The sequence below is a fragment of the Pinus tabuliformis genome, chromosome 8 (assembly GCF_031772625.1).
Source record: "Pinus tabuliformis cultivar Carrire ecotype Pingquan chromosome 8, CPIR1, whole genome shotgun sequence".
Lineage (NCBI taxonomy): Eukaryota > Viridiplantae > Streptophyta > Pinopsida > Pinales > Pinaceae > Pinus > Pinus tabuliformis.
The window spans coordinates 1,715,803,175-1,715,815,795 of record NC_142294.1 but is presented as its reverse complement, the minus strand read 5'-3'; the positions used below and the strand labels follow the sequence as shown (position 1 = coordinate 1,715,815,795).

The window sequence follows — 12,621 nt, the reverse complement described above, 5'->3', positions numbered from 1 at the left end:
TCTCATAGTAAATAATTTTTAACATAAATAATATTTCTTCATGGTACATGCACATGCAAAGACTAAGTAGATTATTAAATATAATATAGTATGAAATGTAATATAATACTAAATATAGTGGGGAAAATAAGACCGAGGGTAGTGCGATGGAGCATAGTTTTTTATTTGGTTGTGTTATTTTCCCTCCTATTGTTGTCAACTAGGATGTCGTTTTTTTCATTAAGAAAGTGCCATGGTGTGGGGCAATGCCTCCTTACATTCACCTGGGATTCAATCAAAGCCTTCAAAATTTCTCGTCTGTAGTGTATCAACCCTCCTTTTGTTGCAATATATGTATAACAGTGGTGTTCGCAGGAAGCCTTGTGCAATGGGTGAACCATCTAGGGAGGATTTTCTCCTCTGCATCAGTACCTGTAGACATATTTTTTTCTTGGATGCCAAAGTCCGAGGATTTCTTTTTTTAAATTTGGTGCTTTCTTTTCACTAAATTAGAGTTTACGTGTTTGTTATATGGGATAAGTTTTTCGTATGGCATCTCCCTTGGAGCGTAGGGCATGAATATTTTTCCTTTTGTATACAGTGGGGGTCTTTAGATCTATACATCAAATTAGATTTTCATAAAGAACCAGATCAGAAGGGTCCTTATTGTCTCTTACACCCACATCTAGCCAAAATACATAGGGGCGATGGGGATTTTTTGCAATGATTGTGTCTGACTCGCCTTATGGGGCCATTTTATTATGTAAGGGTCCTTTCATGGAGTTTGGAGTGGCCAAATGAAAAATATGTAGCGAATGTGCAACAATACATGGATTTGGCCTACAAGACTAATAGAACTAAAAACTTGACCCCATATCTATCTTTCTATGGGTCTCCTCTATGGCTGTTAGATCTGGCTCTAGACCAAAGCCAAGAAAAATGATAAAAATACCAAATATTTGTTAAGAATCTAAATCGGAAACCCACAATCTAATGGATCAAGGGCACAAACATCATGGAACAATTAAAGAAAAGCATAAAAAATGATTTAGGAATACCAACAACACTTCAAGTATTGATATATGAAGGAAAAGTGCTACAACTTTGTCGAGATGAAATATTATGATGTGCTAAAAGATTCTACCATAATATTAGATCTCATGTTGTGGGGCCAATCTACGGCTTTCAGAAATCCTAATACATATCTTAGAAACCCTGATGGATCTATCTCAATCAAGAATGCACTTAAAGGGAAAATTGTCATTCCAGCTGATCAACCCCAAAATCTGCAAGGACCTTACATTATCTACTAACTAGACAAGGGGCCTACTAAGGATGTAAAAACCCCACAGGTAAAATCCTACTCTGTTGATATAGAAACTAAGGCATTAATATGTCGATTTAATGGTTTCTAGCTAAGACTGGAAGACTTATATTAGTGGTTGCTCTCTTCACGGACAACAAAGTGTGATCTCTATGTATGCTCTAAAGGCTTCTTCATAGTACAATTTGATACACAACAAGATATATAAAGAGTTCTAAATGAAGGGTCATGGTTTTGGGGTAGAGCTATTCTTTTTGTTACACCATGGTTCCTAGAGTTTGATGGTACATGCATGGTAGTAACAATAATGCCAGTTTTTGTGAGGTTCCCAAACCTCCCCCTTCCTTTCTAGCATCATTGGGTCTTGAAGGATATTGGAAATACTATGGGAAAATACAAAAACATGGATCGAGATAGAACATCAAAAGGTAGCTTCATGTTTGCCAGGATATGTTTACAGATTGACCTTAGCAAAGTTCTTCTTAATCATTTTCTTATCAAACATGAAAACTTCCAGTGGAAAAATGGCATTCAGATGTTGAACTTTCTTTCAAACATGACATTTCCCGAATACCTATCCTAAAGCAGAAAAGGCCCCAAAAAAGAAAAAGAGGTAGGTCCACATGCCAAGGGTATGTTAGTTTCGTGACTCTTCAGAAGACAAAAAAGAAGAGCCCAAGAAAAATACTCCAAATGCAGAAGCGAAGACTTAACCTAGTAGCCAATCAAATGGCAGAATGGGGGATCACTCAGGAGTCATGGATCTTAGCTAGAAGGGTACCAAATCAACAAAGATCATAGTACCATAGCAACAAAAAGTGAAAACACCCATTAAAAAGGAATTGGGAGCCATAAATAGATCTCATGTAGATGAAATTTCAAATTCACATAAGGATATTCCCACAAAAGTAGATGTTACTCGATGAGCAATAGTAATAGCCACTCCCAATCAAATTATTTAGCAAAAGGTAAAGAAGAAGAAACGCAAAAATAAGAAGCTAAGTGACTTTTATGACACTTACCTTCAAAATTATGTAATTTTTATAATTTATTTTTCTTATTGTGCATCAATAAACTTTCATGATTGAATACTTACATACATGTATATAATGTAATTTTGTTCCTAAGTTTTAAATTGAATTAAATTATATTTTTTTCTTGGGGTGAAAATGCATAAAAAAACTCTTATAATTTCAAAATATTTAATGGAATTAGAATTATAGTAAATCAATAAAAATAAAACATGTTATCACATAACCTTGCTATACAATTATCATATATCAAAAAATTATTTATTTATACTATTCTCACAAGTTGTACACTGATTAATTTGATAAATTTTTGCATAAATTAGTAAAATTGAAAGTTAAAAAAAATTAATAAAATATTATTTAGTTAGCTATATTTAATATATTTTTTAATCCTTTATAAAAATGCAAAAAACTTATTAAAATATATTATTAATAGCAATTAATAAAAATCGAATTAATATTACTTTTCATCTTTTTCAATCGACATCATTCTTCACCATCGGAAGTTAATAACCGCAATCAAGATATGTGAGCATTTTGTAATGATACTGTCGATAAACAATTCCAAAAAGCGTTAACGTAGTTTTTAAAATAAGAAAATGAAAATGTGGAGCCAGACTTCTTAACAACATATATAATATATAGAAAAAAAATAATAATAATAAAAAGTTACTAACCACTAATTAATATAAACCATAGAGTGAATAGTTCAAAATTATCTAATACCAACCTTTTTGAACACTTAATTTCCATGCCATGAAATGAATATAAACAGATCATTGGGTTTCATATAAACTAACGACTGCCCTACTACACACATTGATAGCATTCTGATCAAACAGATCCCGTGGAGGAACTCTGTATTCTGCTGCAGACTTTTAGAAATGGCTATGGAAACCACTTACTACGACATTTTAGAAGAGTATATAGGCCACCTCGCAATTACTTCTATGGCTTCTTTCCAGATGCTTACTGAACTAGGTAAGCAGACAGATAACAGGAAAGTACAAGAGGAAAGAGAAGAAAAGATTGCAGACATTTTGAAAGATCGTCTTTATCGGTACGTACAAGGTGACAAGGAAGGGTTTATACAAGAAGCTAAATCGGAGGTTCAATTGCTTGTTGGCGCAACTAATGGAAGCAATACTCTGCAGACAATTGGTTACATCTATGAAAGAGAAGCGGCGAAGGAACTTGGAAAGAACGGAGCCTTATATTTGGGTTTGTCATATATAGTCGAATGGTTCAGAAACATAGGGCATTTTCAAAAATCTCTAGTTACAGCGGGAACAGGTGCTTTTGCACTGTTGCAGTTACTAGAAGATATCAAAGAGCAGCGCTGTACAGAGGAGAATTGTAGTGAAGCTGAGTTGGAAGCATTTTTACAGTCCAACAAAGAATTGATTGTCCACTCACTTTGGAAAGTAAATGTGCCTGACATTGAAGAGACCCTCTCACATGCGTGCCACATGGTATTGCAAGATAAGAGTGCAAAGAAAGAAGATCTTCGAGCTCGCGCGAAAGGTTTAAAGATTCTGGGAAAGATTTTCCAAACCGCAAAACTATAAAATTAAGATTGAATTCCAGAAAAAGACACTTCTAGTAGATTTAGGAAGGAGGAATTCAGAAATGATGCAAGCTCTCCAGATACATCGCCAAGAATCATGGCGGCACGACTACATTTTTCTGTGAGCGCTGTGGAATTGGATCGTGGTTCCGTCGGTCACTGGAAACCGTTTTGCCGTTTTCGAACGGTGTTGCAAGAAAGGATTTTCCAGCCAATCAGATGATTTTAATTTTGGGTATTTGGTAGAGGCAAAGTAGATTGCTGATGTATACAGAATAAGGATTTTATGAATCACAATTTATCATATTCAATGTTCATTTTTATAAACAAGGTTGCAAAAGGATGGTCCGATTTTGATGCACTGTTATAATTTATTTGATTTTTGTTGAAAGACATATCTGAAGTTATGCAGAAACATTTTCACACATTTTCATTAAATCTTTATCTCCGTTACTCAAATTTTCACATGAAGAAAAATGTGAAGGAACTCAGAGATCTCCTCCTTCAGCTGGTGGAATTGAATGGCATATATGAGGTTATGAAAAATATTCGCATCTTTTTTTTCTCCCACTTTCCAATAAATTCAACACGTTTGTCCATGGTATTTAGCTCTTTATGAGGGTTTTGTAAATTGAAATTTGGTCAAATGCTTGAATAAGGTGACGTGAATCTATGGTATATGTTCTTGCAATTAACTCAAGAAAACAAATCCTTGCATCTTTTTAACTAATTGTTCTTTACTTCAAATTTTTTTATATTTAGTATGCGCTTTCTTTGCATCGAAATTTTATCACATTGCTTAGATCAGAAGTCGGAATTCAGGTGTACAAATTTATAGCTGTCTATGGATAATCAATTAGTCCAAGTTCCAGTCTCATCATATTTAAGTCTGATGCAAGAGTATCGACCCACCAATCAACGAAAATGAATTCTCGAAGAAATCAAATCACATGGAAGGCACAATTGTCAAGAGGAAATGCGAATTATTAATTTGAGATTTAAAAGCATGGGGAAAATAAAATCTGTGAGTGATCTAAGGGGTTACGTTGGTGGTCAATCTTCAACAAAAAAAAGTGCAACTATATAAAAAAAAATGTCATACTTAAAATCACAAGGCTGTGTGGCCTTGTGTGGCCTTGTTTGATGTTTTAGACATCAAATCACCATGCTAATTTAAACTTCCCCAAACTTCATGAGGCTTGCAATAAGTCTCTCATTCTCCTTTCCGTGGATATATTTTTTTTTTTAATAGGAATTTCATTCACAAGGTATCGATGGGAATTTCCTCGGTATTGTTTAAGGAGGAACCTCTCCATCATTTACACCGACATGACTTGTATTCACAAACAGCTCATTAGTTTTAAAATCACAAAATCTTTGGATCTCAACTTTTTCATCTTCATCTTCACGAAGGATTGGTCCTTGTTTAAGTTCGCAAAAGTGAACTTCCATCTCTGCTGTTGTGAGCTCTTCAGCCTTCAATTAAGCATCCAACCTATGCTCCAACTTCATTTCCAACCTATGCCATTTTACTCTCTTCCACATAATCCATTAAACATTTGGTCTTCTTTACCTTCCTGTAACATTAGTACATTCAGGTGTACTTTTACCTCAGCAACTTCTTCCATCTCTGCTGTTGTGAGCTCTTCAGCCTTCAATTAAGCATCCAACCTAAGCTCCAACTTCATTTCCAACCTATGCCAGTTTACTTTCTTCCACATAATCCATTAAACATTTGGTCTTCTTTACCTTCCTGTAACATTAGTACATTCAAGTGAACTTTTACCTCAGCAACTTCTCCGTCAAATTCTTATTGAATCATGCTTCTCTTTATGTCATTTACTTTGGCATCTTATTCTTTTATATTATGACTTCTACTATGACATTTACCTATGACTTCTACCTGAAGCCATGTCATGACTATCAATAATGTCTGACTATAAATAGTTTATTTGCAAACTTTAACTTGTCCACTTGTAAATTGCATTCAAACCTGTGCAATAACAAATTACTCCTTAACTTGTTACAATACCTAACCAAGCTTTTTCTAAACTCATCCTCATCCTTTCCTTTTGGTATAGTTGGTTCTCTCTTCAACTATGACCATTGTACAAAAAGAAAAAAAGAAAAAGCTTGCACAGACCTTAAAAGATCGTCTTAATCGGTACGTACAAGGTGACAAGGTAGGGTTTATTGCAATAAGCTAAATCGGAGGTTCAATTCCTGGGCGGAGCAGGTTATGGAAGTAACTTGGAAAGAAGCGGCCAAAGAAACTTGGAAAGGCGGCCATATATTTGGGTTTAGAAGCAAAGGTCACTTCGTAAAATCCCAAGTCACAGCAGCAACGGGCGCTTTTCACTACTGCAATTACTAGAAGATATCAAACACCAGTCCAGTGGAAAGGAGAATTATTTGTTGAAATATTAATTTCAACCTGGGGTGCAGCAGCATTAAACAGCAACCGAAACCATTCCGGAAAACCGCTCATCGTTATCGCACCACCTTTCGCGCAATGTGGTTTCTCTTAGAGGGCGACACAATCAACTCCTGCCACGCGTCCTGCGTACTAACCCAAAACTGGCCATCTCCAGGACATTAAACTTCGATTGAGTTGTGTCGCTGAAGGATGCTAAATGCATCCGATCAAGTGAACGCACATGGATCTGTTCCAACCTGCCAGAACGTTATTTTTAATTTTACCGCCCGTTTCATTTAATGCATTTAATGATTTGACATAATCTTAACTAAAGTATTTGAAGTTTTTACGGCATGTAATATAATATATTTTTTTGTTAACACATTAAAAAAAGGGAATGTATGCGGTATAGTGTTGTTGGAGCGTTAACCTTTTTGTTAACACATTAAAAAAAGGGAATGTATGCGGTATAGTTTTGTTGAAGCGTTAACCTTGGATTATTATTGCACACGGGAGGAGAAGAAACTGGGGTTTGCAACAGCGAGGAATGAAGAGGTTTGCAGCATCGAGGAATGAAGAACCAAATTATTGCACACGGGAGGACAAGAAACTGGGGTTTGCAGCAGCGAGAATGAAGAACCAGAGGTTTGTATAGCAGTGCAAGGTCGAAAATTTGTAAAAAATAAAATAAAAGGGAACGCATATGTATATGCAATTTTTTTGTTATGAGTTAACTATTGTGTGATGTAAGGCATATAAGGCATAGCAGGGTTTGAAATGTAATGATTGTTGGTTTCTCAAACGAAGGGAACCAAGAGCGAATGAAGAATGACTGTGTGAGTTTTTACTTTTGAGATTGAAATGAAATGTAAGAAATTTTTACAACATATGTAATAATTCTTTTTACAGTTGTAAAAGTAAAAGCTCTTTTTACAGCGGTAAATGTGAATGAAGATTTTACACAGCAGTGTAAAAATCATTTGTGAAAGAGGCAGAGTATTTAGTTTTTGGTAAAAGTTTTGGTGAATCCTTGAAATATGTATCAGGTTTTTTTATTAATGAATATAAAGGTTTTATGGGTGTGAAAAATCTATGTTCTGAGAAATTTTATTTGGTTTCCCTGTGCAAAAGATCATGAGGAGAAAAATAGAGTATTGCTCTGTATTCAGTTAATTTGTGTTTGAAATTACCAGAAATTTCCAACATGGTATCAGAGCAGATCCAGCCTCTTTGAAGGGGACAAAGAAGCTGAAGGAAGGAGTTTTTTTTTTGTTTGCTGCAACAACTTCTCCAGCAGGCAAAAGAATTCAAGGTATTTCTCAGAGTAATTTTCTGTGTTGTTGTTGAAGAAACAGTCAATGTTTTTAAATACACAGTCCAATATTTGAAGCATAGTTAAGAATGGCAAGGTCAAAGAAGAAAGTCCTCAATCCTCCTAAGGATGTGTCTCCCTCTACTATTAAAATAGAAGACAATCTATTTGAAAGCATTCTATTTGAGGCTCCAAGGTTCAATGGGAACTTTGATATATGGGAAATAAAAATGAGGACTTTCTTAAAGTCTGAAGGAATTGAAATTTGGGAATCAGTGATTGATGATAGTAGGATGGATAAAGAATCCAAGGAGTACAATGCAAAAGCAACAAAGACAATCTTGGATGGACTGCCTGATTCTGTAAAGAAGAATCTAGGAAAATATTCATCAGCAAAGGATATATGGGACAAACTTCATGACCTTCATGCAAAGGGAGCATTGACCATGACCATTAGTCAAGAAGGAAATTCTGAACCCATCATAGAAGTTGAAAATGAGAAGGTTGACCTCATCAAACTTCAAGTACAAGAAAGGGATGAAGAGCTCGCCAAGCTTAAGAAGAAACTCAATCAAAGAAAAAGGAAGCATTATGAAAAAATCATATCCATGATAAATCAATTGAATAAAGCAAAGAAGCAGGAAGATATCTTGTCAAGTCAACTTGAACAAAGGCACAAGAGAGTGAACAAACTTGTAGAAGAGATTGGTCAGTACAAGGTAGAGGTCTCCTCCCTTAAGTCTCAATTACAAGAAGCCAGAAAACAAGCACAAGAAGCAGAAAAGAGAATGGAGAGCAGTCAAGCAAAGAATGAAAAAATCTCCAAAATGAAGTCAGATATCATCTCCCTTAAGATAGTAGCAGCTGAAGCTACTCGTAGCAAGGAAGAAACTGAGGAACAACTTACAAAGAAAAATAATGAGTGTGAAAGATTGGAAGAAGAGATTGTCCCCCTCAAGAAAAAGGTTGAAGGGATGAACAAAATCATGAAGAGCTCTCAAGCATTGGATGACATGCTTAGCTATCACAGATCTCTATCTGATAAATCAGGACTCAGGTATGTAGGTGAACCCTCAAGCAAGAATGAAAATTCTTTAAGCAAAGGAGATGTGAAGAAGGCAGAAAGAGATTGTGATGCTCCTAGTTCCAGCCAAGGCAAGGAGAAAGATCAAGGCTACAATAGAAGAAATCCTACTCCAAGTAGAAAACTAGCTCCGAGAATAAATATTGATGATGTGAAAGAGGCAAGAGACAATGGTTAACATCAAAGGATCTCAAGGCAGAAAGGCTTCAGAAGTACATCAAGGAAAACTCCATCTCCCAGGTACCAAAGTTCATTTTTTGGTTATTTTTATTCTTGTTCAAACTTTGGTGGTATGGAAAAAGACTGTAGAGCATTTCATAGAGATGGATGTTATGGTCTTTGACAACCTCCAAGAAACAATTTTACAGGAAGAAATCATGAAATCTTATTCATGAACAATGTAGAATGTTTCAAGTGTCATAACATTGGGCATATGGCACGTGATTGTAACTTAACATGGGCTCTTACACAAGCTAGACCCATGCAAAAGAAGAAAGTTACACAAGTATGGAGAAGGAAGGAAATACAGTCCGAAAGTCCTTCGAGCTCCCCAACCAATCTAAGTTTCTTTTGAGAAGACTTTGCCGAAAGAGATGATGCATACAGTTAGGGGGAGCCTGTAATTCTTGATCATTATTGCTGAACTAGATTAACAGTCATTCTTTGATGAAAATCTTCTTATAGGGGAGAGATATGAAATTAAATCTGCCATAAAAGCAGAGAAGAAAAGTCTGCAGGGCATGGAGATTGCGTGGAGTGAAATTTTTGTTTGACCTCTGTATGTCTGGTAAAACCGTATGTAAACCTGACTGAATTAATTCCTCACCATGCCGAAGTAGTAAATGAATTTATTATGGCCGTAGAGTTATTGGTAAAGTTCTTAAGTTTATTTGTTTTTACACGGCATGTAATATGGTAATGTAAATGGAGAGAACCCGGCAGCGAATAAAGAAAGGGGAATGAAATGCACAGAAGTGCGAAGAGGGTAAAAACAGGGGCTGCATGAAATTTTTTTGGTTGTTGCATTGTAATGCATTACACACAGAAGTGTGAGGTAAGTTTTCTTTATTGTTCAAAGTAATGTAATGAAAGTGAAGGCGCAGCAGCGCGATAAGAAAAAGGGGAAGAAACGCACAACAGTGCGAAACAAAACGCAGCAGAAGGTGAGTAAAATCAAAAATAAAATGAAATGAAGAATTTACACAGCAGAGTAAAATGAAGGAGGAGCATGTAATGTAGAAAATGGAAGCACGCATTAGTGCAATCATGAAATTTTTCACACAACAGTGAAAAGGGTAATGTAAGTCTTGTTTTTGTTGTTGGAGAATATGTAGTAAAAACACACAGCAGTGTGAATATGAAAAATGCAGCAGCATGAAGATTTTTTTGTTGAAGAAACGAAATGTAATGGGCAGCAGCACATGTAAAAGAAATTTTTCTTTACAACAGTAAATGTAAGTGCAGTGAGTGTGTTGTTCATTGAACTGAAATGCAATATATGCAACAGCAGTGAATGTAAGAAATATTTACACGCAGCTGTGTAAATTTGTAAGCTGGGACAGAGTAATTGTTCCAGAAGAGACAGAATATTTTGTTTTTTAAAAATGCACAGCAGTTCAGACACAACAGTGCTTCAGCAGTGTTAATTTTGAAGAGAGAGAGAGAGTATTTTTCAGAAGAGACAGTGAAGTTTATTTTGTTTTGGAACTGCACTTGAAGCAGTCTTTTGGTGAATCCCTCTGTTAAAGAGGAAGATGCTCTTTAGCATAATCTCTAGTGAATCCCTCTGTTAAGAGGAAGATCTATTGTCTTTGGTGAATCCCTCTGTCAAGAGGAAGATGCTTTTCAGCATAGACTGGTAAATCCCTCTAGTCAAGAGGAAGATGCTCTTCAGCATAATCTTTGGTGAATCCCTCTATGTGAGGAAGACTCTTTTGTAACAGCAGTTTTGTAATCCCTCTGTTAAGAGGAAGACCTTTTTTTTTTTCTTTGTAATAGGCAGCAAAAAGGATTCTGAGGTATGTTAAAGGTACTAAAAGGTTTGGCATTTTATACACTGTCTTAGAATGTTCAGATTTAGTTAAATACACTGATAGTGATTGGGCTGGAAGTGTAGATGATCAGAAAAGCACTTCTGGTTATGTTCTTCACATGGGTTCAGGAGCCATTTCATGGGCTTCTAAGAAACAGCCTATCGTGGCGTTGTCTACAGCAGAGGCTGAATATGTGGCAGCTACAGCAGCAGCATGTCAAGTAGTTTGGATGAGAAGAATGTTGAGGAGCTTAGGCCAAGAGCAGGCAAAAGCATTGGTGATTTTTTGTGACAATAGCTCAGCTATTGCATTATCAAGAATTCAGTGTTTCATAAGAGAACAAAACTTTCATTACATCAGGGAATTGGTGAGCAATGGAGAAACTGTCTTAGAACATTGCAGGACTCAGGAACAGGTCGCAGGCATTTTGACCAAGCCATTGGATCAAAAAGGCTTCGAATTTTTGAGGAAATGTTTGGGTATGACTGAATGCCCAGCAGTTGAAATTAAAGGGGAGTGTTGAAATATTAATTTCAACCTGCCGTGTAGCAGCATTAAACGGCAACCGAAAACCATTCCCGAAAACCACTATCTTTATCGCACCACCTTTCGCACAAAGTGGTTTCTGTCATAGGGCATCCGACACAATCCGCTGCTGCCACGCGTCCTGTGTACGAACCCAAAACTGCCCATCTCCCGGACATTAAACTTCGATTGGGTTGTGTGGCTGAAGGATGCGAAATGCGTCCGATCAGGTCAACGCACATGGATCTCATCCAACCTGCCAGAACGTTATTTTTTATTTTACCGCCGGTTTCATTTAATGCATTTAATGATTTGTCATAATCTTAGGTAAAGTATTTGAAGTTTTTACGGCATGTAATATAATATACCTTTTTGTTAACACATATAAAAAGGGAATGTATGCGATATAGTGTTGTTGGAGTGTTAACCTTGGATTATTATTGCACACGGGAGGAGAAGAAACTGGGGTTTGCAGCAGCGAGGAATGAAGAACCAGAGGTTTGCACAGCAGTGCAAGGTCGAAGATTTGTAATAAAAAAAAAGGGAACGCATATGTATATGCAATTTTTTTCGTTATGTGTTAACTATTGTGTGATGCAAGGGATATAACGCATAGCAGTGCGAAACATAAAAAAGGGTTTGAAATGTAATGGTTGTTGGTTGCTCAAACGAAGGGAAGAAAGAGCGAATGAAGAATGACTGTGTGATTTTTTACTTTTGAGATTGAAATGAAATGTAAGAAATTTTTACAGCATATGTAAGAATTCTTTTTACAGTTGTAAAATTAAAAGCCCTTTTTACAGCGGTAAATGTGAATGAAGATTTTACACAGCAGTGTAAAAATCATTTGTGAAAGAGGCAGAGTATTTAGTTTTTGGTAAAAGTTTTGGTGAATCCCTCTGAGAACGAGGAAGAAATATGTATCAGGCTTTTTATTAATGAATATAAAGGTATTATGGGTGTGAAAAATCTCTGTTCTCAGAAATTTTATTTGGCTTCCCTATGCAAAAGATCCTGAGGAGAAAAACAAAGTATTTCTCTATATTCAGTTAATTTGTGTTTGAAATTACCAAAAATTTCCAACATTATTGTAAAGGTGATTTGGAAGCAGTTTGACAGTCCAACAAAGAATTGATTATCAAGTCACTTTGGAAAGTAAATGTGCCTGACATTGAAGGCATTGTCTCACATGTGTGCCACATGGTGTTGCTAGATAGGAGTGCAAAGAAATAAGAACTTGGACCTCGTGCCAAAGGTTTGAAGATTTGGGGAAAGATTATCCAAAGGGGAAACTACAAAATGAACATCGAATCCGAGAAAAGGACACTTGTCATAAGTTGGGTAAGGAGG

The 12,621-nt window shown here is 36.0% G+C and overlaps 1 pseudogene; it reads left to right on the top strand.

Moving 5' to 3' along the window:
- The first annotated feature begins 3,218 nt into the window (after positions 1–3,218).
- On the top strand, positions 3,219–3,902 carry LOC149242895 (chaperone protein dnaJ 10 pseudogene; annotated as a pseudogene).
- The last annotated feature ends 8,719 nt before the right edge of the window (positions 3,903–12,621 follow it).